We start from the raw sequence: 24404 nt of genomic DNA, 5'->3' as shown, positions 1-24404 counted from the left end.
CTTAGTGAAAGAACTTGGAGATCTCTATTATATGCTATATGCAGGTAATAAAAGGTAAGCCTGGGCCATCGAGGCCAGCAACTGATCAAAACTTGTACAATGCCTGTGTCTCTCCAGGTTCACATTTTTGCTTTTGTTTGTTTCTGGATAACTTTTAATTGAATTAGGAGGTTTTTCCTGAGTTTCTTCCAACCCATTTCAAAAGCCACTGCTGTTATGAATGAGCAGGAAACTCTTTTGGCCTTACTTTTCTCTCTATTTCACCTTTTTCTTTTTTTTTATTTAAATGGGCCCAAGTATTTACAAAGGGAGTAGCAGTCAAAATTAAACCTCACATCCAAAGGAATTACAAGAGAGGGATTACAAGCATGTAGTTAAGGGAAGTATATAAGCAGATTTGATTTAGTAGAGAGCAGTCAGCTGGGATGCCAGCAGCTTTGCCCCTGCAGACTGCATCAGTTGGCACCGCAGGGGGGACAGTGGTGATGGCAGGGACAGGCTGCTGACCTGCCTGTGCCTGCAGTCCCTCTGTGCCACTGGCTGCTCTGTGCTTTGATGTCTGCTTAAAACTCTGCTCAACACTTCAATGTTTCCTCGGCTGGTGAGTCTCAGGGTAAGTGCCCGAGAGTTTCTAGAGTTGAATCGATAGTTGCTATTGCTGCTTTCTGCCAAGACTTTAACCTTTTTTTAAGCAGTTTTGCACAGCGTTAATGGGTCTCTGCAAATAGACGTCTGTATTAAATTGGCACTGGAATTTGTGCCCTGGAGTTTGTTCAGACACTAAACACAGCTGAAGGGAAACTGAGTTTTATTCTAAAATGTTAAGTATCCAGAGTTTCCTCTCTTCTTCAGCAGGTGTCACAGCAAGTCATACCTCCTAAATGACCCTGTTAGTTTGAGTTAGAGGCGTTTAGTGTTATGACTCAGCCATTACAAGCTGTATCGTGATAATTCCTATCTCATCTTCCCTTCCATTCTGAGGCCAGCTGATGGATGCAGCGATGGGGCAGAATGAAATGCTGAAAGCAGCTCTCAGCATGCCATGAGCTCTACAGGAACTAGCCTTTTATCTGCCAGGATTGCAAGCTAAACTAATAGGTCAGTTACATATTCACTGTAGCGTACACACACTTCACATATATAAACTTGTTATGTTCAGTATCCCAGTCTTTATGGTATTTGTGAGAATAGGCTCAAGTTACTGAACAAGGTGGCTAATATGATGCTTTCCTTTGAGCATTCTTCATACAAAAGGTTTGTTGTTTAATAAGCACTTACACCTTAAGTCTTGAATAGCATTTCAAGCCTTTCTTGCCATGTCATCTGATTATAGCTCTGTTTCCTTCACAGCCAGAATATGCAAATACCCATGACATGTCTTTACAATGAAATGAGAAATTACTAGAATTTTATTGCTGGTTTTTTCCTCTGCTCCTTCCCAGACAAAATCCACCTTCAAATCATTTCTCTCATCTGGTTGGCATCCGCTGGGCTGACAAAGTGAAACCATCGAGATCAGAAATAATTATGAAAGCTTAAGGGAAATCTGAAATGTGCGTGTTCTCTGGAAGAAAGACAAAGCACATTTTCCAGATCACTGACACAATTGAGCATATTCCATATAGGTTTTGTTAAAAGATATATTTAAGAAAAAGAACCCTTCATCTTGTCAATTTGATGGGAGGAATCGGAAGGATTCAAGTCTGAAAGTGGGGCACAAGACAGGGGTGTGGATTATTAAAATGCAGAGCAATTTAAAAGACTTTGCAGGATGGAAAAAAAAATGTGACAGGCTTGATCCTCTGTTGCCCTCTGGCTTCTGAAGGCACTCATGGTCGTGTGGGAAGTGTCACAACAGAGTACTGAGAGAACAGGCTCTGCTGGGCGAAGTGGACTGGGGTAAATGTTTCCGAGGGTAGAGAACAGGGGGACATGGGTCTTCCAGCCTCGGGGTGGAGGTGGAAGGACCTGCTTCTGCTTCCATGGACCTCTGAGACTTGTTCAGTACTGCCTCCTTGCACACTGGGGTCTTTCTGGTGGGAAGCTGCCAGCTCTTGGCTTCTCCCACCTTCCCTAGCAAGACAAAGGGGGAGGAACAGGATAATACTGTAAGTAGAGGTGCTGGGAAAGTAGGGACTCCATTGCCCCGCATTGTGCCAGCAGGGAGTGGAGTTGCTGAAGATGGACCCAGCATGTTGGCCATCACTCTTGGGACTTCTTGGGCTACAGGTTTGGGACCCATTTAGCAGATAGCTTTCCTCAGTAATTGGCACACCTTCTCTACAAGGTGTGCTGTATCAGGCTGGGAGAGGGGGCTGGAGAGCCAGGGTGACTTTCAGATGCCTGATTTCTGACTGCTGAGGGGACCCCCTGAATGAGCCAGAGGTGTGGGGTCAGCTCAGGCTTCTCCTGTTTGCCAGGCTGGGCCTGAGCTGAGTAGCACCTCTGTCCCATGTCTTTTGTGAATGTCTGCATGTGTACCTGCATGGAGAGGGCACTAGTCTTGCAGAAGAACACTAACAGGTTTGAGTGTTTGCTGAGTGTGTCCACGTCACTGGCTGGGTGATGGGCAAGTGTTGCTTTCATCTCTTCCAAGGACACAGGAGACTTTTGAGTTTGTGGAAACACAGGATCATAAAACTATCAGTGTAAAACGGGACAGTTTAATTTTCTAAAATGCAACTAGATAGGTGGAGAAATCAAATTATGGTCCATTTATTCTCTCACCACCTAAGTCCCAGTATTTTAAAATATCTCTAGGTGACATAAAAGTGGGTCTAGACTTTCAGTAAAATATTGATACAATTTTTCACTCAGTGCTGTTTAAAGATTTCCACATCAACAGGTTGGGTTGGGTTTTTTGTAGTGTATGCAGACTAAAACTAGAGCTTGGATTTGTTATGTAAGACTTATTCCAACTGAAGAGGATTTGGCAGTAGTATGTGTTTGAACTTACTTGGGTTTCAAATATTTTTTTTTACTTTGCACTTCTCTGAGGTTAAGCTGCCAAATGGCACAGTCTGGGCTCTTTCATTGGTTCTGGAAAGACAGTAAAAAGTTTCCCCTGAACACCGTTAGAGGTTTGATCTCTTCCCCCAGATTTTGATTTGCTGAATTCCACTTGTACAGGAGGCAGGAGCTTTACCACACTTGGCAGACAACAGTATTCCATTAACAGCTCAAAATAAGCAGTTATCTGATAACACTGATAAATGACTGCCTTCTGAGAAGGGAGTGTGTATTATTTAAGAGGCACTACCTGAACTGAATTATAAGGTGGGTAAGAACACCCCTCCTTTCATGTGAGCGGAACAGAAGGGCACGCTGCATCTCAAGTTTGCTGTATGGGATTTACGCTGCAAAGGACTCGCCTTCACTATAGTGTGTTACAATAATCACAAGAATATTTCCATGCTTCTCGCAAACTGTTGTAAGGGGTATGCATGGGAAGGGGAAAAGGATGCACATTAGTAATGTTTCTATCACGTGTTTATTATTTTGTATATTTAGAACTATGATTTTTTTAGAAGCTCAGTAAGGAAGGCTGTTGCAAGAGAAATTGCAAGCAGGACTGCATTTTGGTAATTTCTCAAAGCAATCACCATACCAATCCCAGGCTAAGTTTAGCTTTGGTGGGATGTTGGCACAGAGTCATATCTGAGTCCAAATACAGGTTTGGAACTTCCCCAAAGTTCAGAGACAGTTATATCTGAAATTTGCTTTTCATCACTCCTCACTATTTACATTGGAGCTATACTGCCAAGAGACCATGGCTAGTAGAGAGGCAGGATGAACCATTGGTCTGACTCCATGTGGCAGTTGCTAGATCTGAGCATAAAGAGCACTAACATTTAAGATTAACTCTGAAATTTGTCCTCTCCTGCTGATAGCAGACGTTGACTAAACCCCAAATTCTAGAGTCTGGTGCAATTCAGATCTACACCTCAATTGTGTGATGAGACAGGCTATGCAATCAGGTTTAGACTGCTCTTACATTTATGGCACATTCTAGATAAGTATTTTTTATGGAATCACAACTTGGCAACCAGTGCTATCTGACAGTCTGTATAAGAATGGGATTCAAAGCTTTTTCATTATTTATATGTTTACAAGAGCAGTTATTCTTCTTTACTAAGATAAAAGGTTCTATATTGCTTCTGGCTTCACCTCTACAGACATTGTGACCCAGCAGGTTAGTAAAACAGTCTGGGGGAAGGTGGGGTTATTTAATTTCATGGTGGCACATTACATAGTGTTCTGTCTCTGAGGTCACTGGGGACGAGGTATAAAAATGGCATCTGTCAGAACATCAGGCACTCTTTCTCCCACTCTAATGCCTCATTTGTATTGTGGGGTTTTTTTCTGGCTTTGCTAAGAATTAGTCATCCAGTTGAGAAAGTTCACTTAAAAGCTCAGACCTTTCCAGCAGAGTATTCAGCCTCTCAGATGCACAAAATCCTGCTTCTCTTCTGTCATTAACTATCTTGTAGTATTATCAGCCAGAGTAGGATGATGGTCCTTGTGGTCTGGACAAAACCCAGATCAGACATCCAAAACTCCTCAAGGAATTCAAACAGTTAATGGGCTTTCTTTTTGTATTTTGCCCTACAGAGAGTTTTGTTATCAGCAGAGACAAGCATAATTCTTGTGCAGTACTCGTCCCCGATTCTGAGAGGGCTTACGCGTGTGATTAGATTTCAGTGGAGCAGCTTGTGTATAAATTTAAGCAAGAATTTGTTACAGGACTGGAACTATTGTGAATAAGATGCATAGTACCCCTGGGATCTTTCGATGAAAGGTGTTGTTATCTGTATCACTCATATCAGATACATTGCTTTTACATGAATGCTGTGGTTGTAGTCAATTCATTTTCTAATGTTTGAGAAAAAAAGATACAAACCCTGGATGGCCTGAAAACAGGATCAACATATCACAGGCACTGCATGTAGATTCTTCCCTAGCACAGCTGGCTGACAGGTATTTCATGGAGTTAAAGGTTACACATTTTTTGCATGTCAGGCTACAGTTTGCACGTAGATCAGATATCTTTGATGTTTGTATTCACACACGCCACTTAAAAGTTCTTCCTGCTGACTGTTGCAGAGCTCAGAATTAGCTGGCTAGGTAAAATCACACGACCTGATTTTTTCTTTTGTGCTGCCCACCACTGCTGGCTATTATTAGATTCCGACAGAATTGTCCAAATGTTGATAAGCAGTGACTGATTTCTCACCAAAGCAGGAACACTGTGAAGTGGATAGTCTTGAACAATGTAGTCTAAATAAAAAAGCATCTACTGCTTTCCTTGGGAGGTAGTACAAAAATAACGATTTGTTTTCTCTCTGTGCATTACAGAGATGGGAGAGCTGTTTGCAGCTCTTTTCTCACTGGAACATTCAAACTCATCATCCTTCTGAGAGCCCAAGACTGAGTCCAGTCCTGGGATAGCTCATTTGCCTCAGCGCATGATCCCTGTTATATTCTGAATCAAGCTCATCAAGGTGGGCTTAAGCTCTTAACATTCCTTGAAAAGCATCCCAGAGTTTTTTCTGTTATGGTAGTTGTATTAGAAATGTGCCATTTCTTCAGACAAAGGCTGAAGTCCTGAGTCTGCTCAGGATTGCATGTTTTGCATTTGATTTCAGTTGAATCAAGATTTCACTCAAATTGGTCTACACATGTGGTCTCTTTGTACACCATTTTCCCTGCAAATTAACTGAAGTACCCACTACCTGGATGATGTAAAGTGTGTCATCTTTCTGGAGCATGTGTTGCATTTTGTATAGATTTGTCTGGTTTCCTCCTCATTTGTACTCAGATACCACCTAGCTGCCTTCATACAGTAGTTTTATATAGGGCTAAAGAGAAGCTGCATTTAGCATGAGCTAGAAAGAGCAGTGGCTGGGTGCCACCAATTTCTAGGTGATGAAGAACTCAGCTAGAGACTGAGGGCTGGATACATCTCTCAGAGCTAGTGGTCTATGCTCTCGCATAGTCAAGGGATAAAAGTAGCTATTTCTACAGTGTAACCCATCTGTGCTTGTTCAATTTCTACCTTAGGAGGAGATAAATCTAGAAACGTTTATTTCCCTCCTTGACTGAAAAGGGAGCCTAGCCAGAGTTCAGATGCAGGTATTTGTTTTGTAGACCTGTAATTTGGACAGACAAATCCCAACTCGTGTGCTGGGCAGGAATAAAGCCCCTTCTATCAATCAGTGTCAGCTTTGAAAATGCTCTTTAATTTTTCCCCTCTTGCATTCATGCTAGTGTATCATGATGTCTCAATATTGGGCTGTACTGGCAAATAGGATAAGCAGTGCAAAATCTCATAACCCTACAAACTTGAACAATTTTATGGACAGAACATCTGTATAATTGTATTAAAAATAGTTACTAATATACATGTTAATGACCTAGTTTTTCTTAATTTACCCTCTAGTGTAACTGTATATATAACTGAAACAGTAAACACTAGGAATTTTATCTGTAGTCTTAATACAGGATATGTCAGAGTTTGGTGCTATGAACTCAGAGCACTTATCATACAGCTCAATAAAAGCCAATAAAATATCTTTCGGATCTAAGTTACAAAAAAAAAAAATGTATCTTTGTAGTGCAATGAGGTCTGCCTGTAAAAGTGTGTCGGGATAGTTTTGACTGCAACAATGAGATTTTAAAAAAACATTCTGAAGTAAAAATCAACTTCCTACCCCCACACACTGTATTTTAAGGGTCAAAAGTGAACTCCGAGAGCAACAGAAGCCTGCCTTTGTGCTGCACTGCAATCAGTACGTGTCCTCATTAGAAGGAAAAGTGATCCACCTGAAGTAGGATGTCAACTTAACAACTTTCCTCTTTCCCACATGCTCTTCTTTGAACAGAGAAGAGTAGGGGATTTTTTTATTGTCAAAAAGTCCCTCGGGATCATAGTTTATGAGAAACTTCATGCAAGTTTAAAACCTATTTGAGTCTTTTCTTGCTGCTGATACTTACACAAGGCAGGTTTCTTCAATTATTTAATCTCTACTTTCTACCAGAAATGACTGGCTTCATTTTTTCTTCAGCTGTTTGGTTTTGTTGCCCCACTAAAACCCTGGTATTGCAGTGCTTTGTTTTTTTTTTCCTGAGGGTCACACTAAGGATAGCTCAGCAATTTGAAAAAACAACATACTTAACAGCTCACCTTCCCCCTCAGACACTGAATGAATAAAAGCATGAATATTAAGACATTTAATTCATGCCAGACACACACTACATACCTCATAAAGCTAACAGCCATGATAGGGTGAAGGGGAAGGGTCTCAAGAAATGAAGGTTCTTTTAATATTCTTGTTGCAGAACATCACAAAATAATAATAGGGACCAGTAAAGAAACTGTCTCATTTTTATCAGGAAAATGAAAACTGAGTTCATTGTACAGTCACATGACTCCCATTGAGGGCTTAATAAAGACTCCCTTTACTGTTGGATCTTGGAATAAATAAGCAGATGGTGGTGATTTGGGGACCAAATTGTTGGGTTTTACATGCAAAATGTCTTTCAATAGCAGGAGGAAAGGTTGAACAGCTTTAAATTAAACAATAAAAGCATGCTGTATTTAAAAAAGAAAAAAAAAAGATGGAGGCAAGAGCAACAACACTATCAAAAAGCCTCAAAGCTTGAAGTTCTGGCAATGTTTTAAAAGCAAGATAATACATAGTTAAGATTACTCAAATACAGTAAATTGGAAAATTGGTGGAGTCTTCCTGATTTATAGCAATAGAGTTTGCTCCTATGATTTTATTTTCAAGTTAAGACTTCAAATACATGAATTTTTAAAAAAATATATTAAGGTCTAGCCATAAGCCTAGTTTTATAGTTTTAATATTTACTTTTAGCCTACTTTTCAATCAAGATGATGAAGCCTACCTTGATTTACACCTGCCCTGGTTTCAGCTGGGATAGAGTTAATTTTCTTTCTAGTAGCTGTTATAGTGTTACGTTTTGGATTCAGTATGAGAAGAATGTTAGTAACAACTGAAAACATCAGTGTGTTGCTAAGTAGTGTTTTGACTGAGTCAAGGATTTTTCAGCTTCTCATGCCCAGCCAGCAAGAAGGCTGGAGGGGCACAAGAAGTTGGGAGGGGACACAGCCAGGACAGCTGACCCAAACTGGCCAAAGGGCTATTCCATACCATGTGATGTCATGCCCAGTATATAAACTGGGGGGAGTTGGGCTGGGGGGGCGGATCGCTGCTCGGGAACTAACAGGACATCGGTCAGTGAGTGGTGAGCAATTGCGTTGTTCATCACTTGTTTTGTATATTCCAATTCTTTTATTATTATGTCATTTTTTAATTATTATTATCATTATGATTCTCTTCCTTTCTGTCCTATTAAACTGTCTTTATCTAAACTTATGAGTTTTACTCCCCCCCCCCGCCCCAATTCTCTCCCCCATCCCACTGCGGGGACAGGGCGGGAGTGAGTGAGCAGGTGGCTGCTTGGTGCTTAGTTACTGGCTGGGGTTAAACCATGACAACACCCTCAGAAGGATTTGTGCCATAAGATCACTAGTGCTTTGTGTTGTAATACGATCCCTTTTTAACCCCCTCTCCCTTATAACACCTAAAAGCATGCACGTACAATTGGAAAAGCTCATGACAGTGATGCTCAACTGATTGACTTCAGTCCTGAGCAGCAGTGACTGCACACGAAGGGCTTCGTGCCAATGAAAAATCATGTTAGATTTAAGCCTTTTGCTTCTCTGGATTAATAGTATCTAGTGTAGATGCCTTATAGATGTTTTTACTTCTAGATACTGCATTTTCTAGAAGCATTCAATATGCAGTATTTGAGAGAAGCGTAGGCAATAGCACATGGAGCATTTGCCCTGGAGCTCTAGCTAGTCTCCTTGTCACAAGTGTAAACGCAACAGCTGTGCCATGACCCCCTGTCAGTGCCTCTGTCAAACCATTTCAAGAAGGAGTTGGACTTTCCCCTCTCCGTGTGATGCCAAAAGCAGACTTGTTCTCCTGGTTCCAGGAGGCTCCGATGTGGAGCCTTTCCTGGGCAACTGCCAGGCTTTCTTACAGGCTCTGCAGTCAACAAAACTATTATATATAAATGGTCCTGGTGGGAACTGCCCACAGCAATGCACATCGGTGTCTGGCCCCTGCTGCTCTGGGGTCACTCAGCCCAGCCTGCCTGTTATATCCTAATAGCAGCTACTCATCTCAGCACTGCTCTTGTATCTTCTCAGACTCGTAATACTAAACTTCAATGTGTTGAGTTTAGGTACAATTAAGACCATCAAGAAGGTCACTTTGTAAACTAAATCCAGAAATGTGCCCATGTTAGCTTCATTTCTAGCCTCACGTACAGCCTGTTTGAATTTCTCTGTTGGAGGGGTAGCTCTGTGTGTATTACGTGAATACTGAAGGCTGAGCAGGACTGAGCTCGTGGCCCCGTTCAGTTGCCCTGGGAGCACAAACTGACCCTCCAAGAGGGACGAGATAGGGGGAAGACAGCTGCGTGACTGGGACAGGGTAACTCTGCCCCAACATCCATCTGCAGTCTGTGGCTAAATACCACATGTTGTAGAGGAAGGCTGCTTGTAGCAGCTTATGTTCTCGGACAGAGGATAAAACTACTTTGCCTGATGAAAAAGTCCTCCCAAGCGTGAGCCTTGTGACCTCTTGAGAAGGGACGGTGTTCCCTACAGATGCTGTTTTCATTTGGGTAGTTAAAATTCGAAATGAAAGTAAACTACCAGAGGGTAGCAGAAAAGCTGGAGTTTGTCCAGGTAAATATTGGCATGTAATAATTGCAAGTGAGCTTGTGTTTCCGTCTCTGGGAACGGTTCACAAATTTCATGTGCAGGCTTTGCCTTACCCACAGCTTAAATGCAGCTGTCTCCAGGGAAATATGGAGGTTATTTAATAGTGCCCAGCAATGACACAAAACAACTTAGGGCAGGAAGAGAAGAAGAGCACCATATTAAATTAAAACTGCACAAAGCAAAATTTAGGGAGACAGAATGTAATTACCTAACTTGGATTGTGGCCAAGGCACTTTACTATTAAAAAAAAAAATAAAAAGGAAAAAATGCCATAAGAGCCATCAAAATCACAAAGAGACAAGACCTTGCTTTCAGCCTCTCTTCTGAAAGATGGCACCTCAAGTAGCACAGTGCCCATTAGCACTATGCCAGGGTATTGATTCAGTACCTGCTAAGAAGGAAGAAGGCCACCTACTGAAGAATATGCATAATTAAAGCTAAAAAATGAGCTGCTCTCATTGTGAAATATAGAGTTCTCATAGCAGTCTTTCCCCAGGAATACACCATTGAAAAAATATAGTTTGCACTTCACCTCCAAGGAATTTTGCAAAGGTCAACTACTAGAGCCAGTTGAATCCATTATTTAGTGAATTGACCATTTTATAACTGAATATTTCATTGGGTTTGTTTTTACAATCAACTATTTCTGTTCATGCTAAAAGGAAGTATCACTAAATCCCCATTATTACTGTGGTAGACAGTGAGACAGAGGCAGCCAAAGGAAGCAGATATAACCAGTTGTCCTTGATTTTTAGCAGCTTCTAATTCCTTTGGGTTCCTTTGGTAACTCCCACCCTTGAGTGAGTTTCTCAGTGTTACTCTATAAGACTGTAATAATCAGAAATCAAGATCCTTGTTGCTGCCCCCCAAAATTTCAGCAGCTTTCTGCAGAATTACTCTATATTACACCATGAGGTCCTGAAGATACAGCATCAAGTACTTAGAAGGTTCCTTGGGCAAACGGGAATAGGGAAAGAGAGTCGAAGGCAGAGGTGCTCTGGTGGGAGCATGGTTTTTGCATCCCCTGTGCAAACTAGAGATATGCAGACTGGAAATGACCCATATGTTTTTCATCATTATGATTTTAGCCACAGAACCAGATTCAACCTGCATGTAGTCTTCTGCCCTTTACAGAATGGGTGTCTTCCTAAAGGAAAATCCTGAGATTTCACCTCGATCACAAGTTCCATAGTTGATGCAGAAATCACTTGAGACCTTAGGGCCTGTGCTATGCACAAGTTCTTTCCAGGCTAAAATTCAGTAAACCTGTATAAGATGGTTACCCAAATATGTTTTTGACTTTTGCCAGTTGTCGAGGTTTAAGCCCAGCCGGTAACAAAGCACCATGAAGCCACTCGCTCACTCCTCCCACTGGCCATGGTGGGATGAGGAGAAAATACAACGAAAGGCTCGTGGGTCGAGACAAGGACAGGGAGGGATCACTCACCACTTATGGTCATGAGCAAGAGACGGACTCAACTTGGGGGAAAAAACAAAATCAATTTAATTTACTACCAACCAAATCAAAACAAGGATACTGAGAAGTAAAACCAAACCTTAAAACACCTTCCCCCCACCCCTCCCTCCTTCCCGGCTCAACTCCGTTCCCGATTTCTCTACCTCCTCGCCCCCAGCAGTGCAGCAGGATGGGGAATGGGGGTTGGGGTCAGTGCATCACGCGTTGTCTCTGCCGCTCCTTCCTCCTCAGGGGGAGAACTCCTCACTTGTCCCCTGCTCCAGCGTGGGGTCCCTCCCACGGCAGACAGCCCTTCACAAACTTCTCCAGCGTGGGTCCCTCCCACGGGCTGCAGTCCTTCAGTCACAGCCTGCTCCAGCGCGGGCTTTCCCATGGAGTCACGGCCACCTTGGGAGGCATCCCCCTGCTCCGGCGTGGGCTCCTCCCCGGGCTGCAGGTGTCATCTGCTCCCCCACTCCCCTCCGTGGGCTGGGGGGACACGGCCTGCCGTCTTGTCTCACCACGGGCTGCAGGGGCATCCCCTCCTCCGGCGCGCCTCCTCCCCCTCCTTCTGCGCTGACCTCGGTATCTGCACAGGGGTTCCTCTCACGTTCCAATCCCACTACTCACTGCAGGTTCCCCTTCTTAAATACGTTATCCCGGAGGTGATACCACTGTCACCGATGGGCTCGGCCTTGGCCAGCGGCGGGTCTGACTTGGAGCTGGGGAAGCTTCTAGCAGCTTCTCACAGGAGCCACCCCTGCAGCCCCTCCCCCGCTACCAAAAAACCCCGCCACACAAACCCGTAACACCAGTCTATTGTGGTGTTTTGCTGAAAGGGTAGATCAAGGTTTTAGGAAAACAGATTTGTTTTATAGAACAGATGCAGAAGGTATAGATAGCTTATGTAGAAGTTGCGTGTTGGCATTTACTTCATGTTCGAAAATACAGGCACTGTATCTCAATTTTTTGTGTGTTTATTTTTTACTAGGATATCTCAACTATCCTGGGTGCATGCTGAATGATTTGTAAGATCTAAATTGCAGAGCAGAGTTTGCCTTTTACAAATAAATACTATTAAGCACTTGTAAAATTATCTAGTTCATTACATCTTCGTGGGCAGCAGCTTCTACTGCTTTTCTATATAATATGCCCTTCAGACCCTGTGCATTCACCAATATGATTTTACAGGTATCTGTAGTAAGTTGGAACATTTTAGATTAATAAATTACATAGCAGCATTATTATGTGGAGGTTTCGTTTGCTCCACAGTTACGGCTGAGACTTACTTTCCATCATAAACCCAATAAATATGGCCCCCTCTATATAATCAAAAAAGCTCTTTCCACTTCAAGTTATGTGTAAGTGGTCTCTGACCAGTTAAAACTTTTTTGCCAAACTGTAATGATTTCTGGCAAAGTGCTTTTCAACAGGTAGGACTCAAAAATAATTTATGTTTTCAAATGCTCTTCCAATGTTTTTTTCCTTGTATCTTAATCTAAAATGGAGTTCTAAAAACTTCTGTGGGGCTAACTTAGAGGTTTATTTTGGAACAACTCTGAAAGAAGATAAGGCCATCAAATGACTCTGAGAACTCTGCACTGTTGTTGCTGAAAGAAGGCTGGCATTCCAGCCTGTCCTTTGAGGAGTGCTAAGAAAGATGAAAATAATGACTACAGCTGAAAATACACAGAAGACCTTTTCCAGACTCCTGTTTCTGAGGTTGTGCATCTGCCAGGCTGTGCTATTAAACACTGTCTCTTCCTTATCACTCCTCACCACCAAGGCAAAATTTTTACACCCAGCAGACTTGAAGAAGGGTAAAAAGTCATAGGACTTGGGACAGGAGAATAAGGGTCTCTGTCTCCCCTGGGCCTTATTTTATACGCAGAAGTCTGCAGTGAGTTGAAAGAACTTCAGAATATAACAAATACAGCCAGCATATACCTACAATGTCTGAGGAGAAAATTCTGCAATTAAAAGTGGTTTTTTTCACACACAGATTTGCATGGGTCCTGCATAAGCAGACACCATTAAGAACTCTTCTTTGAACAACTAGTGCAAGTTTTCAATATTTATGATTTATCATGGATTAAAGGTTTTTCTCTCTGCAAGACAATGATTTCTTGACTTTTAGTAGCTCTCATTTTGATCAGTGCTGAGTACTTTTTGGAGTCCTTACCTATGGTCTTTCTATGAAAAGAAACATAAGCTTCTAATCGATCTTGCTCGACATACAGATAGTCTTCCTTTATTAATGAGTAAAAAACGCTAAAATGCCTTTGTCTTAATCATATAGTAATTTCACTAATTCCAGCCTTCTTAGTGATCATACTACAAACCACAACAAGATGTACTTTCAATTTCTTATTAGACAAACAGCATACTGCATGTAGTCTTCATTAAGATCCCATATGCCACCAATTATGCAAGCATCATTAAAAAATGAGCGAATACATCTACATTTGTAACTCTCCTTGGCCAATATCACACAATTACAGCATGTGTATAAAAAGAAAAATAACAATCTGATGCTGTAGCATCACCATCAGTACTGGAGACATGCATATGCAAAGTGAGTCAAGATCTATTTTGCATGTTGTCATTGCTCTATTTGGAGCTTGGATGTGCAGGGAGGGGTTTTCTGACAGCCAAAGACAAAAAGGAAGCATTGGTTCATGGCTCTGAGTTGGGATAACTTAGCTGGCTTGTCATCCACAGTGGGGACCCATCCCAGTCCTCCACGGTGACTCTACTATGGAGCTATTCTGCCATGCCTTAAGAGGATGTGGTAAGCTCCACAGCTATCAGCCTTTTTCATCCTGCATTAGCACATGAAAGGTTGCTAGCCCCAAATGATCCTTGTCATTGTTTTAGCACAAAGCTGTTGTATAGCAGGTTCTATCAAAGACATCCAGACGGGACCAAGCTTTGAACCATTGCTATCCATTCATGCTGCTATGCAGGGTGGCCGCAACATGGCCCCTGAACTACTGAAGCAATACTTTTATAAAGCTCCTATATGAAAAGATGGTGACAAAAAATGATCTAAAATTGGTATATTGGGATTGCTGTAGAGGATTTTTCACATTTAAGATTTTTTTTTTTAATCAAGTTCTTTCACAAAAGTACTTAATGCAAAAATGCCACATTTTATCAAGCAGCTACATCATGGAAAAGAAGAGAAATGAGGGTACAGCTATTTTCATACTTATTAATGATTGGGTTGGTTTTAAATGTAACTTTAGCAATTAATTTTGTGATTCATCTCAAAACTAAAAGATTTTTTCCAATATATCTAACTATGCCACAGAAATACTTTGAAATTTTTAACTTTTAAATTAGAGATCATCTAGCCTCAATATCCTTTTTTCTTAGTATGTTTGGGTCCGAAATATCTTTGAACAAAAGTGAAAAACCCAGGTTGAAGAACGAGAATGAAGGCAAGAAGTGTTTTCTATTGACCACCTTTCAGAAGAGATCAGACAGATCACCTCCCAGCTTCTTGATGAAACATGCCAAAGCCTAACCCTTGGAGAACACCTTTCCATCAGAAAGGGTGTTACAGTACCATCTCTTCACTATTTACTTATCCTCACCATTCTCATCACTACCCTAGGATTACCAAGGTTACTCCCTACCCAAAAAATAACCCTGATTCATCTAAAATCCTCACTCCCATAAAGAGGAAAACACTAGCTGTTATCTGAGGCTTGGGATTTTGCTATTACTATTGAATTAATACATCACATTTTCAGACACTGTGGTGACAAGAAAAAAACAACAAAGAAGCTAGATACTAGGTAGTATCCAGACCAGTATTTTATCTGGTTTTTTTCAGTCTGTTGTGAGAGTGATACAGCAAGATAACAGTACTGACTTCAGCTCAACTTGCTGTAATGGGGTGGAGGATTAGAGCCAGTAGCCTTCTCAAGAAAGTCCTATCAGCTGTAGTAAGTACTCCAATATTCACCACGAGAAGAAATCCCTCCTAATCTACCTTCTGATATTTTGTTTCTTTTTATAATCAGCAAAAATGTAAAGGGCTTCAGTCGTCTTATTTTCCCAAAATGAATGATTCTAAAGAAAACATCCATTTACTGCTTACTCTTTAACTGGATGCTATTCCCAAGTGCTGTGTAATCATTAAGTGAGCTTTAATTTAACAAGTGTGCTGCTCTTAGCACATTTTTACTTATGTAGTAGTAAATTAACTATAACAGATTATAACTGTTCTCCATCATTTAGCAATAAGTGAGACTTCCCATAAATATCTTTAAAACTAAACCGAAGTGTTTTTATGGCACTTGCTCACCACTCATTCTCATTTATGATCACAGGTGAAACAGTATCCATTTCAAAGAAAAGAAGATTATTTTTCATGCTGAGATTCAAAATTGCAGTTCATTTGCTTTCTGGCTACTGGGAAGGAAACTGCACCACCTGAGGTATGTCTCACCTGGCCACCTCTGGTATATGAGCAATGCTTTGATAACGGGGATAGGAACACTTCAGTGGCCTAAGTGAATTTGCTGGATCAATGAAGCATCGCTGCATTTTCAAAGTGATTTCTTTCAGTGTTTCATAGTTTCACGCATTTATATCACAGGTTTTTCTTTGGTAGTAATCAGTAGCTGGTTTCTGAATGACTACAATGCGAAGGGCTAAATCCCAGAAATACAGTAACCAAACCTGGTATTTAGAGGAGCTCTCACCTTTTTTATCTGCAGCCTGATGAGTTCTTATGTTAACCCAGGCCTCTATGCTTGCGTCTAAAGGAGAGAAACTCCTTCTGAAAGACTGTCCTTACGTGACACTTCTTTTCTCCATCTGCTGTCTATATAGATAGGGAATGACCATGATTAATTAGAATAGCTGCTAAAGTAATTTCTCAAGAACAATGATGATATTTAACTTAATATTGTTTTCTCCAGGGCTTTACTGTGATCCTTTAAGATTGTGCACTTCAAAGGAAAAAAAATGGATCTGGCACTTACATTTATGCTAGGCTGACATTGTTGGTTTGCTGCCAAAGAGGCATATCACAGAGGCAACAGCTGAGGGATCTCAGCCATTGAACCTTGGTGCTAGCCTTACACGAAATCACTTCAATGGTGACACGGAATATCTCTGTCCATTTTGTCCTTAAAGTTGGAGAAATGCCATTCCAAGTTAAGTTAAATCGGAGCTTTCTCATATAAGCATATGACCCTTCAGAATCAAACTGATGCCATCAGCTTGTTTCACATTTAACAGCCTGAAGCAGTCTTACAGAATGAAAATTGCTGTTATAAAAAGCCTGATCTGGCCTCACCCTCTTATTGCCCACAGCATATCACAGACCTCTTCATATAGCCTATCCTTCCTCTGAAGTTTTCTATAGTGTTGGTTTGGGCTTTTTTTTTAAGGGCAAAAATAAACGTGACATGAAAAATAACTGTTATTCTCCTGTACTCAGCAAAAAGAACTTGTGCTTGCATTTTCATAGTTAAATTTGCATTTGAAAACTGTTTAACCATAATGGCCCCTTGTCAGTATTCTCACTCAGAAATGTTCTTCTGATTTCTTGGCATCTCCTTCCCTCCCAGTTCATGGGGATTTTGGTCTCTAGCAGAAACCAGCAGAGAACAAACTAGCTAAAAGAGGCTAGTGGAATTTGAGTTGCATAAGGATGTTAAATTAATTATGTGTAAAGTGTCTACTCCTTTTTTTCTAATAAGTCCATATGTTCTCTTAAATATACAGAATGATGGCATTAGATAGGTAATAACCCTTGATTTCTCTCAGTAGTCTTAACTGAACTGTGAGGTAGAATTGCTCCTCTGGAAGCAAACTGCCTATTTTAGCTTGGCGAAAGGAAATACGTTCATCCAGTCAGGCAACTGCAGGAGCAGGACAGAACAGGAATTTGACCAGAATTTTCAGCTACTGTTTTCTAACATGTAGAAACTTCTCCTTTATGCACATCATCAAAACAATGTCTCTAGTTTGGAATTTGGGAATTTTTTTGAGGGAGTTTTGGAAGTGGCCCACTGTCACTAGAATATACAATAACTATTGCTGTATTTCTGTCTGGGTGATTTGTATGTACAACAGTTCTACTGTGTCCACTCTTCTTCTTGAGGATTTATTTTTGTCAATCCATGTTATTTATATTTTTATTATTTCAGTTCTTATCCTACTCTGAAAACTGAAATATTTGTAGTGTGTCTTATTTTTTCAAATTTAAACACTTTTGATCTGTAAACAGTACTCCTTAGAGTCTGTAGAGAAAGGCATATGTGAGCGAGTCTAATACAAGTTATTTATTCCTGCATATCCATAATCTAATCTTGTTCTCAGTTCAGGTGATGTCCCTGTTTATTGTCTTGCCCCAGTGTATTAAGCTATAATGAGACTTCCAGTGTGGAGACCTCAAGGAAAGGGGTATTGGTCAACAGAGGCTTGATCTATGTGTATTATGTTATGTGACTGTGCTTAAAGTTAAAAAAGGGCAAGTTCTTTAGGACAGGATAATGCCCATGTTATGGGCAAACTTCCCTCGCTAGTGGTGCTTGTTTTACAATATTTTGAGAACGTGTGTTTCCTTCTCAATCTTTTCATTGATAGCCAGATGTCAGGGAGTGCTGGAAGCAGATAGCCAAGAGTAGTTACAGGTATCCTGGTGATAGCCTGTTATGACGCTGATTGTAAAAATATTTGAAATTTTCATCAGATATGTAACATTAAAAGCCGGATAAATTATGAAAAGAAAAATGGAAAGTGGCTGACTTAACACCTTAACTAAAAGGAGAAAAAAGTAAGTGCCTCAAAAAAGCCTAAAAAGCAAATCTGTTTGTTGTTTTTTTCATCAAATATTAACTGGATCCTGAGGGGTTTTCATTCTCCAGATGAAAATATTGGGCTTGCTTATCAGACTGCAGAGGCTTACATTGAAGTGATAGTCTTGTATGCAATCATCATGGAATGGTATACATCAGAGACACTGAAACTGGTGAACTGATTGAAGCCTTACATTTGGCTGTGATCCTAGAAGCCCTGGTAGCATGTGTTCAACCCTTCACACTGTGTTTCCGCAGCACTTTGTTGAGAACAAGGCCTTTAACTGTAAACTCATTTTGCCAGGGTCTTTGATTCCTTGTCTGCACCATGTGGCTGCTATCAGTTTACAAATAAAGAAAAATTAAAAGTGGTTTATGAACTGTTATTATTATAACCGAGTTCTGCTATTAGCTAGGTCTAAATGTTTTCATATATTCCACACCCCTGTTGCCCTCTGAGATTTTTAACTGTTGTTTTCTTGTACATTAATAATTTCCTTGTGTAATTGTTCCCAAGAGAATGAGCTGAAAGAATTATGAATTAATTTGCATCTTTTAATGTACTAATAAACTTCCCAAGAAGAAAATTTCACTCCATCCAGGTGGAAACCAATCACTTTAAATCAAAGCTTACTGAATTTCAAAGAGGTTTGGTTTTTTTTCCAAGACGTTGCAGAAAAACAGTGCCCAGCATGTTAAGAGTAATTAGAGAGCATAAACAGCAATTTTAGAAAAAGCCCCAGGTCATTTTTTGCTGCAGTAGAGTTCACAGGCATTTAGGAAAATAAGTATTTGTTGTATTTAAACAAAATGAATAGCAATTTCTTGGAGGTTGAGAGGTCTCATGTTGTAAATGTAGATTTCACCCTTTAATCGAAAAATACTTCTAAACTGTTTTAGCTTTTTTTTTATCATCTGATGTAAATAAGTAATTCATGCTATAGACCCTAAAACATTGATCAGGAAAAAGAAATACCCTTTTATGTACAATTTATTCAAACAGAATCTTCAGTGAACAAAATGTTCGACCTTATGTATTCATTTATAACCACACAATGTCAGGTCCTTGTTCACCAAAGAACTCATCTTCATGTATCTCTGAGCACTTGAGTAACAAAAGCACTACTCCTGAGTAACTAATGCAAGGGTTCTAAGCATGTGCATTCAGTTAAATACATTAGAGCGCTGTTCCAAGTAGTATCATTGTTACTTACAAGCTTAAGCGATTTACTGAGCTGGGGATTTGACATCCGAATTTATATACCTTCATGTATTTTAACCTTGGTTAAATTTAGGAATAGAAATGAATGCTTTAGCCCTCATTTTCCAAATGACATGTAAAACACATAATTAACAGAAAATATAAGACTTGATATCAAACTTCTGATTTTTGAAGTTTATTTTAGTAGTTGATAAAGTTTAGCATTAACATTTGGCAGGGCAAAAAGATTTGTTTAAATGGCTACAGCCTGTCTAGGCCAGAATGAATCCCACAATATGTTTTGAAAGAAAATGCTCTTTAGTATCAAAATCCCTGTTTAATGTCTGAAAAAAGTAAGCGGACTTTTTGTTAAGAAAATAAAGGGAGGGATTGCAACTGCCCTTAACCAAGAGTTGATTACATTGTGCAGCTGGTATGGGAGAGGGAACAGAAGGGGGAAGGGACTGACGAAGGTCAGGGAGAAAGCAAGGATAAAACATAGCAGGCTTGGAAGCAGACCGAAAAGTGTTAGAATTGTGACCAAGGGGGAAGCCTGGGTGAATGTCAGGAGCAGCGAGAAAAGGCCTGGGCACTTGCAGTGACCCAGAGTAAGAAAGAGGAAACAGCTGTGCTAGGTCAAACAAGGGGGTACTGCTAAGAATGCTGTAGCGAAGGTAGCTGTGCCTCTTCCCTAAGCGAACAGATGCAGATTAGAGACAGGAGTTCATCAGGATTATTGGTATGGCCGTAGGGAATCCAACCTACAAAAAAAGTTGAATACATTCTGGGTGACATTTCCTCTCAGATAATATAAAATATAAAAGTCATTTCTACAAAATAGGGCCTAAACTGAATGATCAAAAAAATGGATGCAGGAATTTCTCAGTAGAAGATCTGGCCATTTAGAGGGTTTTTTTCCCCCCTTAGGGCTTTGAAAAGCAAAAGCTTCTTTATCTCTACAGCCTGATACAATGCTCCTTTCTTCAGTATGCCCAAGAAGGAAAACACTGTATTGACTGAAAAAAACCCCAACAAGAACCTGTTCCCCCCACAAAACTACTCTATGACATGCATGTTTCCATAAATTCTACCGGAAGGACTTTTTTCTTAGCAAGTCTGATGTTTGCAGAGTACTCGCAGAGCACTCGCAGAGCAAACTTCTATGTGTACTCACAGCATTGTTTTTCACAAAAAGTACTGACGACAGGCAGAGCACCTCTAGCAGTATGAAAATACACGTTTAAAACAAAGCTGCTATTTTTGTTCTTTGAGATGTATTGTTTTGTTTTCCAGGCTGTTTCAGAGGTTGCAAACAGATATATTGTTTGTTTTCTATTCTTAAATTATTTTTTTACACAATGTATATATAAATTAATTTTTTAAATGTCTACAGTAACTATAGAAGGCTGACTATTTTTGCTGTTCTCAAAACACCATTTTTTACACACACAAAAATCCAGCCATCTCTTAACCCAGAAGACATTACTTTACACCAGAAGTGCCTGCCACAATGCATTCATTTTATTTTAGCAATATAGATAAAACATGAAATTCCTTATAGATGATGCTTGTTATTACAGTGCATGGGGAATCTCCTCACAAACACACACAAGCTTTTTCTCCAATTCCAGATACAGTATTACTACATTGAAGTTACTTTTGCTTAATGTAAATATACATGCAAGCCCTGAAAATACACAAGCTGCAGTCCACATTTCAGTACAATGCTTTTTAAAACTAATGAGGTGCAAACTTTGTAACAGGAATGAGTGAAGACACTAACCTCAGTGTCAGCACAGTTCAGTACCACTGTAATGACGCAACTGTCTGTTTGAAATGTTTTGACATCTGGCTGAATAAATCAAGACCCCAAAAATTCTCACACCTGTAGAAAATATTCACACTGCTTCACTTTTGGCACATCGCAGCCTGCTCTTGCCGCTCAGATTCCTGCATGGAAGGAGCTATATCCAAATACTTTATTCATCCATGGTAAAGTAATATGCTGTTTAATGGCATTTTTTTCTTGCCAGGCTTTGAGAAAGACATCAGTACTGTCTCCCCAAATTCCCTCCACACTGCACTGTTTTATGATATCTAATCTAAAATAAGAACATGATGCTTAATGAGTATGCGTTCATCACATGAATAGCAGGAACAGTCCAAAAGTCCCCTGTAATCTGCTGGGAGAGATATCTAGAGTGCTAGAGAGTCAGCACAGCCAGAAAACCTTCAAAATATTTTTCTTCAGCTCTAATTTGAAAAACTTCAATAGCAAAGTTTACCCTAAGGAGAAATTGTGCTAACCACAGATTTATTTATTTTCTGCTGATGAACACAACCATGTGAACAACCGACAGAGATGTCTTTTTCTGTAGGAGGATGCCAGTGCTGCAGAGTTAAAAGCTTAAGCTTCAAAATCGACACTCACCCTATTTATTAACACAATAATGGGCTTGTTGCAGCTCATGCGGCTTTCCAGGATTGCACTGGGCTAAACATAAAGAGTTTTTTACTGTCCCATTTCAGGTGGCTGACAAGGCAGAACACATGGCTGAAAATATGTCACGTGGTATCTCCTGGAAAATGACTGCATTGCTCGTGATCCTCGCTTTCATGGCAAGACAACAAAATCCCGTAAGAAACCATTTATCTGTAAGAACAGACTGACTTTATTGTTTGAAAATACATGACGTTTCTCATATGAGACTTGAGGGGAGCTTGGGGTAGTCTCTCTGGGAGTCAGGCAGTCAGATCAGCTTTCCCCCTTGGGCACGGCAGCCAGAGACCACCATCCCTTACGCCCTGGCAGCAGCCGTTTATGGGAATTTTCACTCCTGGGAACTAGCAAGGCTGGGAAGCTGGCAAAGGGCTGCTCCCTCACTGGGCTCCTGCCTGGCAGAGAGGCAGGGCTTGGAGCCTGCCTCACTGTCTGCCATGCCAACTTCACATATCCCTTCGGGATACTGAAGTTGCTTCACAGTGGTGTTTTCTGATATTGCAAAATTTCTAATGAGACATTAACCCTTTAATATTAAACTGTACTTGATCCTGCCTAGAGAACTGTAAGATTTCCAGCAAATGCAAAACATGTTATAGGTGAAAACATGGCCTATTGAAATTAAAATTGTAGGAAATTTTGATGTTAGTACAAGTTTTCCTGTTTACACTTTTGATTTCTGAGGGATTGTTCACCTATTTTCAAAAAACAGTATCTTTGTGTTTCTTCTTTTTTAGTATTTTTGTTTCTTTGGAAACACCATCTTTTTTTACATACCGCCTGGATAAAATGTTTACTGTTTTCCAAACACCTCTTATTGGTGCATATCAGTCCTGAAAAACCAAAAGTGCTTCATATCCTTCAGGAATCGTTATGTTAGTACTTCACAGACTCATAGAATAGCTGAGGTTGGCAGGGACCTCTGGAGATCATCTAGGCCAATCCCCCTTCATAAGCAGGTGGCTCAGGACTGTGTCCAGTCAGCTTTTGAAAATCTCCACAGATGGAGACTCCACAATGCTTGGAGCAACCCGTTCCACTGTTCTTATGTTTAAACAAAATGTCTCGTACTTCAATTTGTGTCCATTGCCTCTTGTCCTTTCACTGGAAATCACTGAGAAGAGTCTGGTTCCTTCTCCTTTACTCCCCATCATCAGGTATTCATACACGTTGATAAGATCCCCTAAGCCCTCTTCTCCAAATTGAACAGTCCCACCTCTGTCTCAGCCTGTCCTCATGTGAAAGGTGCTCCAGTCTCTTAATCACCTCTGTGGCCCTTTGCTAGACTCTATCCAGTATGCCTGTATCATTCTTGTACTGGAGAGTACTGGACACAGTACTCCAGGTGTGGCCTCACCAGCGCCGAGCAGAGGGAAAGGATCACCTCTCTTGACTTAGTAGCAATGCTCTGCCTAACGCAACCTGTGATACTGCTGGCCGCAAGGGCACATTGGAGGTTCACGTTCAACTTGTGTTCACCAGGATGCCCAGGGCCTTTTCTGCCAATCTACTTTCCAGCTGGGTGGCCCCAGCCTGTGCTGGTGGATGGGGTTGTTCCTCCCCAGGTGCAGGGCTTTGCACTCCCTTTTGTTGAATTGCATGACATTCCTGTTTGCTCAATTCTCCAGCCAATCGACGTCCCTCTGTGTGGCAGCACAACCATCTGGTGTATCACCCACCCCCTCCCAGTTTTGCAAACCTGAGGGCGCTCTCTGTCCCATCATCCAGGTCATTAACAAAGATGCTAAACAGCACTGGACCCAGATCCAGGTGTTGGACGCACAGTGCATTTGAACACAATCCCATGAAGGAAGAGCACATCAGAGTTAAAAAGCAAATTTTTATGTGTGCATTTGGCTGCCATCTCACCAATGAGCCCCGCTGCCATGCTGTTGTCCATGCTTTTGTCAGCATGAGCTTGAACTACTGCAAAAGCGCAGCCAGCTGCTTTGAAGCTCTGCAGTAATACCAGGTGGCACAGTGACTGAAGCTATCGCCTTCCTGTCTGAGAGAAACAGTCATGTTACAGCGGCGCCAACAGAGAGGATCCAACCTGCTGGTTTTAACTCAAAAACTCTTAGATGCTTTGGGACTTGCTTACATAAGAGGCCACTGTTTTCCCACTCATGCACCAATTTCACTAGCTAGAGCATTTACATGTGTTGATCATCTAGTAGAAAAGGAGTACCTGCTAGCAGGCAAGTTTCTGTGAAAAAGCCTCAACAGCTGAATTTGCTTCAGTGTGGGCGCTGTGTGGATTTGGGTTGCTTCTGGCAAAACTATCTATTTAAGAAACAATTTGGGACAGAGCTGGATTGAGGATCTTACTTGAAAGTCCCAGGAGATTTTTTTACATGATTACATGCTATAGTAAAAAGAGATAAGTTTGATTCCTTGCATAAATTATGACTATTAATAACTGAATTATAAATCTAAATATTATTATAATGAATCCTTTAGTACCTAACAATTATAGAGTGTTACAAACTCTGAAATAAACACTAGAAGTCTCTAAATAAACAACATATTTGTGGCCTGAAACTGGCATTTTTTCTTCCATTGTAGGAGACCTCAGGGCAATAGTCTTCAAAGCTCTGGGTTTCCAT

General features: G+C 40.8%; 1 long non-coding RNA gene across 1 annotated transcript; it reads left to right on the top strand.

Annotated features, from left to right (window-relative positions):
* Positions 1–389: 389 nt before the first annotated feature.
* LOC128146939 (uncharacterized) lies at positions 390–24345 on the top strand. The gene is made up of 4 exons (XR_008236896.1): positions 390–613; positions 15617–15724; positions 21828–21953; positions 23427–24345. It is a non-coding gene; the product is annotated as an uncharacterized LOC128146939 (long non-coding RNA).
* The last annotated feature ends 59 nt before the right edge of the window (positions 24346–24404 follow it).

Source organism: Harpia harpyja, chromosome 10 (genome assembly GCF_026419915.1).
Source record: "Harpia harpyja isolate bHarHar1 chromosome 10, bHarHar1 primary haplotype, whole genome shotgun sequence".
Classification (NCBI taxonomy): Eukaryota; Metazoa; Chordata; class Aves; order Accipitriformes; family Accipitridae; genus Harpia; species Harpia harpyja.
Note: the sequence above shows the minus strand (reverse complement) of the source record. Positions and strands in the feature narration are given on the sequence as shown.